Raw genomic sequence first — 7,706 nt, forward strand, 5'->3', positions numbered from 1 at the left:
CTACTGATTTATGACAAAGTTGCAGAAGCAAATGAATAGCCTAAAAGTAGCTTATCAACAAATGGTGCTAGAGCAATTATCTGAAGACCAAAAAAAAAAAAAAAAGAAAGAAAGAAAGAAAAAGAAAATTATCCTAAACCTAAGTCTCACACCTCCTACAAAAATTAACTCAAAATATGTCATAGACTTAAAAAAAAACATTTAGGAAAAAAACATAAGAGAAAGTATTCATGATCTAGTATTCAGCAAAGAGTGCTCAAACTTTACAGGAAAATTGCAATCAACAAAAGAAAAAATGATAAATTGGACTTTAACAAAATTAAAAACTTTTCCTCTGCGGAAGACACCAATAAACGGATGAACACCTACAGACTGGAAGAAAATATTTTCAAGCCACATATCTGACAAGGGATGTTTAAAGAATAGACTTTAGAGAATATTAAAGAACTCCCAGAATTTATCAGTAAAAAAGAAAAAAATCCTAAGTACATGGACAAAAGTCATGAAGAGACTATTCATTGAAGATACACAGATAACAAATAAGTACATGAAAAAATGTCCAGAATCATTAGCCACTAGAGAAATGCAAATTAAAACAAGATATTGGGGGGAGGGGCAAGATGGCAAAGAGCAGGGTCCCCAGGTCACCTGTCCCCACCGAATTACCTAGATAACCTTCAAATCATCCTGAAAACCTACGAATTCGGCCTGAGATTTAAAGAGAGACCAGCTGGAACGCTACAGTGAGAAGAGTTCGCGCCTCTATCAAGGTAGGAAGACGGGGAAAAAGAAATAAAGACACAAAAGACCTCCAAGGGGGAGGGGCCCCGAGGAGCCGGGCTGAGGCCGGGGCGAGTGTCCCCAGGACAGGAGAGCCCCGTCCGGAGGAGCAGGAGCTGCACCAACCTTCCCGGGGGAAAGGGGCCCGCAGGGAGTTAGAGCAGGACCCAGGAGGGCGGGGATGCCCTCGGGCTCCCGGGGACAGTAACAGGCACCTGCACCCCGGGGACAGGCAGAGGCCGGGAGGGCCCAGGACAGCGAGGACGCTCCTGCCCCGAGCTGAGCAGATCAGCGGCCCTCCGCCCCCGGAGCATCCAGGCCAGTGTGGACACGGAGCTGCGGTACTAGAATCAGCACAGCAGGCCCCTCCCCCAGAAGACCAGCTGGAAGGACAGGGGAAGAGCAAGTTCTTGACTGAACAGCGCTGGAAAGTTCCAGGGGGAGTCGAGGTACTTACAGTATATAATATCAGAGGACAGCCCTCCTGTTTTTTGTTTTGTTTTGTTTTGCTTTGCTTTGTTTTGTGTTTTTTTTGTTTTTGTTTTTTTCTTTGTTGTTTGTTTTCCCCTTTTTTTCTCTTTTTTTTTTTCATTCCTTTTTCCAGTACAACTTGTTCTTGGCCACTCTGCACTAAGCAAAATGACTAGAAGGAAGAACTCACCACAAAAGAAAGAATCAGAAACAGTCCTCTGTGCCACAGACTTACAGAATTTGGATTACAGTTCAATGTTAGAAACCCAATTCAGAAGAACAATTATAAAGCTAGTTAGTGGTGGCTCTGGCAAAAAAGCATAAAGGAATCAAGAGACTTCATGACTGCAGAATTTAGATGTAATCAGGCAGAAATTAAAAATAAATGAAATGCAATCCAAACTGGAGGCCTAATGATGAGGGTTAATGAGGTAGAAGAAAGAGTGAGTGACATAGAAGACAAGTTGATGGCAAGGAAGGAAGCTGAGGAAAAAAGAGAAAAACAATTAAAAGATCATGAGGAAAGATTAAGGGAAATGAATGACAGCCTCAGAAGGAAAAATCTACATTTAACTGAGGTTGCAGAGGGTGCCAAAAGGGACAGAGGACCAGAAAGTGTATTTGAACAAATCATAGCTGAGAACTTCCCTAGCTTGGGGTGGAAAACAGGCATTCAGATCCAGGAGATAGAGACATCCCCCCCTAACATCAATAAAAACTGTTCAACTCCCCGACATATAATAGTGAAACTTGCAAATTCCAAAGATAAAGAGAAAATTCTTAAAGCAGTAAGAGACAAGATATCCCTAACCTTTATGGGGAGAAGTATTAGGTTGACAGCAGACCTCTGGACAGAGACCTGGCAGTCCAGACAGGGATATATTCAGGGTCCTAAATGAGAAGAACATGCAGCCAAGAATACTCTATCCAGCAAGGCTCTCATTCAGAATATAAGGAGAGATAAAGAGCTTCTAAGATAGGCAGAAACTGAAAGAATATGTGACCACCAAACCAGCTCTGCAAGAAATATTAAGGGGGACTCTGTAAAAGAAAGAGGAAGTCCAAAGAAACAATCTGCAAAAACAGGGACTGAACAGCTTTATGATGACACTAAATTCATATCTTTTAATAGTAACTCTGAACGTGAATGGGCTTAATGATCCCATCAAAAGGTGCAGGGTTTCAGACTGGATAAAAATCCCATCTATTTTCTGCCTACAAGAGACTCATTTTAGACCTAAGGACACCTACATTTACCATTCAAATGGTCCTCAAAAGAAAGCAGGTGTAGCCATCCTCATATCAGTTAAATGAAAGTTTATCCCAAAGACTGTAGTAAGAGATGAAGAGGGGCACTACATCATACTTAAAGGATCTGTCCAAGAAGAGGACCTAACAATCATGAATATTTATGCCCCAAATGTGGGAGTTGCCAAGTATATCAATCAATTAATAACTGAAGTTAAGACATACTTAGATAATAATACACTAATACTGTGAGACTTGAACATGGTGCTTTCTGCTAATGACAGATCTTCTAAGCACAACATCTCCAAAGAAACGAGAGCTTTAAATGATACACTGGACCAGATGGATTTCACAGATATTTACAGAACTTTAAATCTAACGCAACTGAATACACATTCTTCTCAAGTGCACATGGAACTTTCTCCAGAATAGACCACATACTGAGTCACAAATCAGGTCTCAACTGATACCAAAAGATTGGAATTGTCCCCTGCATATTTTCAGACATAATGCTTTGAAACTAGAACTAAATCACTAGAAAAAATTTGGAAGAAATTCAAACACGTGGAGGCTAAAGAGCATCCTGCTAAAAGATGAAAGGGTCAACCAGGAAATTAGAGAAGAATTAAAAAGATTCATGGAAACTAATGAGAATGAAGATACAACAGTTCGAAATTTCGAGATACAGCAAAAGCAGTCCTGAGAGGGAAATACATCGCAATACAAGCATTCCTTAAAAAACTGGAAAAAAGCTCAAAATAGACAAGCTAATCTTGCACCTAAAAGAGCTGGAGAAAGAACAGCAAAAAAAAAAAAAAAAAAAGAAAAAAGAAAAGAAAAGAAAAAACCTACACCCAGCAGAAGAAGAGAGTTAATAAAGGTTCAAGTAGAACTCCATGAAATAGTGACCAGAAGAACTGTGGAACAGATTAACAAAAACACAAGTTGGTTCTTTGAAAGAATTAAAAAGATAGATTTAAAAAGCCAGCCTTATTAAAAACAAAAGAGAAAAGACTCATATTAATAAAATCATGAATGAAAAAGGAGAGATCACCACCAATACCAAAGAAATACAAACGATTTTAAAAACTTATTATGAGCAGCTTTACGCCAATAAATTAGGCAATCTAGAAGAAATGGACACATTTCTGGAAAACCACGAACAACCAACACTGGTACACTTAGAAATAGAAAACCTGATCAGGCCAATAACAAGAGAGGAAATTGAAGCAGTCATCAAAAACCACCCAAGACACAAAAGTCCAGGGCCAGATGGCTTCCCTGGGGAATTCTATCAAACGTTCATAGAAGAAATCATACCTATTCTTCTAAAGCTGTCCCGAAAGATAAAAAGAGATGGAGTACTTCCAAACTCATTCTATGAGGCCAGCATCACCTTAATTCCATAACCAGACAAAGACCTCACCAAAAAGGAGATTTTAGACCAATATCCCTGATGAACACAGATGCAAAAATTCTCAACAAGATACCAGCCAATAGGATCCAGCAGTACAATGAGAAGATTATTCACCATGACCACATGGGATTTACCCCCAGGATGCAAGACTGGTTCATCACTCATAAAGCAATCAACGTGATAGATCATATCAACAAAAGAAAACACAAGAACCATATGATCCTCTCAATAGATGCAAAGAAAGCGTTTGACAAAATACAGCATCCATTCCTGATCAAAACTCGTCAGAGTGTAGGGATAGAGGGAACATTCCTCAGCATCTTAAAAGCCATCTATGAAAAGCCCACAGCAAATATCATTCTCAATGGGGAAGCACTGGGAGCCTTTCCCCTAAGATCAGGAACAAGACAGGGATGTCCACTCTCACCACTGCTATTCGACTTAGTACTAGAAGTCCCACCGTCAGCAATCAGGCAACAAAAAGAAATAAAGGCATTCAAATTGGCAAAGAAGAAGTCAAACTCTCCCTCTCTGCCGATGACATGATACTCTACATGGAAAACCCAAAAGACCCCACCCCAAGATTGCTAGAAGTCATACAGTAATTCGGCAGTGTGGCAGGATACAAAATCAATGCCCAGAAATCAGTAACTTTTCTATACACTAACAATGAGACTGAAGAAAGAGAAATCAAGGGGTCAATCCCATTTACAATTGCACCCAAAAACCTAGGATACCTAGGAATAAACCTAACCAAAGAGGTAAAGGATCTATACCCTAAAAACTACAGAACACTTCTGAAAGAAATTGAGGAAGACACAAAGAGATGGAAAAATATCCCATGCTCATGGATTGGAAGAATTAATATTGTGAAAATGTCAATGTTACCCAGGGCAATTTACACATTTAATGCAATCCCTATCAAAATACCATGGACTTTCTTCAGAGAGTGAGAACAAATCATCTTAAGATTTGTGTGGAATCAGAAAAGACCCCCAATAGCCAGGGGAATATTAAAAAGAAATCCAGAGCCAGGAGCATCACAATGCCAGATTTCAGGTTGTACTGCAAAGCTGTGGTCATCAAGACAGTGTGGTCCTGGCACAAAAACAGACACATAGATCAATGGAACAGAATAGAGAATCCAGAAATGGCCCCTCAACTCTATGGTCAACTAATATTCAACAAGGCAGGAAAGACTATCCACTGGAAAAAAGACAGTCTTTTCAATAAATGGTGCTGGGAAAATTGGACATATATATGCAGAAGAATAAAACTAGACCACTCTCTTGCACCAGACACAAAGATAAACTCAAAATGGATGAAAGATCTAAATGTGAGACAAGATTCCATCAAAATCCTAGAGGAGAACACAGGCAACACCCTTTTTGAACTTGGCCACGGCAACTTCTTGCAAGATACATCCATGAGGGTAAGAGAAACAGAAGCAAAAATGAACTATTGGGACTTCATCAAGATAAGAAGCTTTTGCGCAGCAAAGGATACAGTCAACAAAACTACAAGACAACCTACAGAATGGGAGAAGATATTTGCAAATGACCTATCAGATAAAGGGCTAGTTTCCAAGATCTATAAAGAACTTATTAAACTCAACACCAAAGAAACAAACAATCCAATCATGAAATAGGCAAAAGACATGGACAGAAATCTCACAGAGGAAGACATGGACATGGCCAACATGCACATGGGAAAATGCTCTGCATCACTTGCCATCAGGGAAATACAAATCAAAACCACAATGAGATCCCACCTCACACCAGTGAGAATGGGGAACATTAACAAGGCAGGAAACAACAAATGTTGGAGAGGATGTGGAGGAAGGGGAACCCTCTTACACTGTTGGTGGGAATGTGAACTGGTGCAGCCACTCTGGAAGACTGTGTGGAGGTTCCCCAAAGAGCTAAAAATAGACCTGCCCTACGACCCAGCAACTGCACTGCTGGGGATTTACCCCAAAGATACAGATGCAGTGAAACGCCGGGACACCTGCACCCAATGTTTCTAGCAGCAATGTCCACAATAGCCAAACTGTGGAAGGAGCCTCGGTGTCCATCGAAAGATGAATGGATAAAGAAGATGTGGTCTGTGTATACAATGGAATATTCCTCAGCCATTAGAAACGACAAATACCCACCATTTGCTTTAACGTGGATGGACCTGGAGGGTTATGCTGAGTGAAGTAAGTCAATCAGAGAAGGACAAACATTATATGGTCTCATTCATTTGTGGAATATAAAAAATAGTGATAGGGAATAAAGGGGAAAAGCGAGAAAATGAATGAAAATATCAGTGAGGGTGACAGAACATGAGAGACTCCTAATTCTGGGAAACAAACAAGGAGTAGTGGAAAGGGAGGTCGGCGGGGGCTTGGGGTGACTGGGTGACAGGCACTGAGAGGGGCACTTGTCAGAATGAAGACTGGGTGATATGCTATATGTTGGCAAATTGAACTCCAAATAAATAAATAAATAAATAAATAAATAAATAAATCGAGATATTCTTACACACCTATCAGGATGGCTAAATTAAAAGAAAATCAAGAATCACAAGAACATTAAGTGCTAACAAGGATGCCAAGAAACTGTATTACTCACATGTTGCTGGTGAGAATATAAAATGATAGTCTCTCTGGAAAACAGCTTGACTACAAAAAACTAAATATGGAACTACCATGTGACTTAGCAGTTGCTCTCTTAGGCATCTATTCTAGAGTATGAGGATTTATGTTCATATAAAAAGAAACCTGTACATGAATGTACAACCGTATTTATAATAGCCAAAAATGGGAAATACCCCCAGATATCCTTCATTGGGTGATGATTCACAAACAGTGGTACATTCACACCATGTAACACTACTCAACAATAAAAAGAAATGAACTATTGATAGACACAAACTGTATCAATCTCCAGAGAATTACTCGTGAGTGGAAAAAAAAACTATACACTGTATTATTCCATTTATATAGCATTCTTGAAATGGTGAAATTGTAGAAATTTTAATTGTTGTCCCCTTTCAGGTGGGTACATAGGAAAAGGTGGTGGGTATGGCTATAAAAGGGGAAAAGGAAGGATATTTGTGGTGATGGAAACGTTCTGTACTTTGTATCAATGTCAATATCTAAGTTGTGATGTTGTTTTATAATTTTGCAAGATGATACCTTTGGCGGAAATTGGGCAATAATTACATAGGATGTCTTTGCATTATTTTTTTTACAACTACATTTGGACCTACAATTATCTTAAAATGAAAAGTTTTAAATTTTGAAGAAGTTAATGAACATGTACTGGTACCCAAGGCCTAAAGAAAATAGAGAAAAATAATTTCTGTCATTTTTACTCTTCTTATCTGCCTTTTCCTGCAGCTGGAAAGTGTTCATTCTTCATGAACATTCTGCAAAGCTATTGAACAAATTACTTACTTGGGCATTAGACACCGTATTCTTTCCCCTCACAGTATAATTGATTCCTTGATTTAGAGATCATATAAAGTCTGACTGGAAAAGGTGGTGCAGATAAAAGCGAAACATTAGCCTGAATTTGGAGAGGCTTCCAGTCTCTGTGATCTTGGATAAGCCACTTAGCCTCTTTGGTCTTTATTTCTCCATCTACAAAATAGACCTGATTGTTACCTTTGAATAAAATGCCAACTCCTATAGATGTAATAATATTATACCACTACAAAGAAATACTATGATGTCTCCTTGCCTCCTTCTTAATGAGTCCTTGGTCAAAAAAGTAATTAATTCTATTTATTTTCTCTTCTCCTT

Source organism: Vulpes vulpes, chromosome 13 (assembly GCF_048418805.1).
Source record: "Vulpes vulpes isolate BD-2025 chromosome 13, VulVul3, whole genome shotgun sequence".
Lineage (NCBI taxonomy): Eukaryota > Metazoa > Chordata > Mammalia > Carnivora > Canidae > Vulpes > Vulpes vulpes.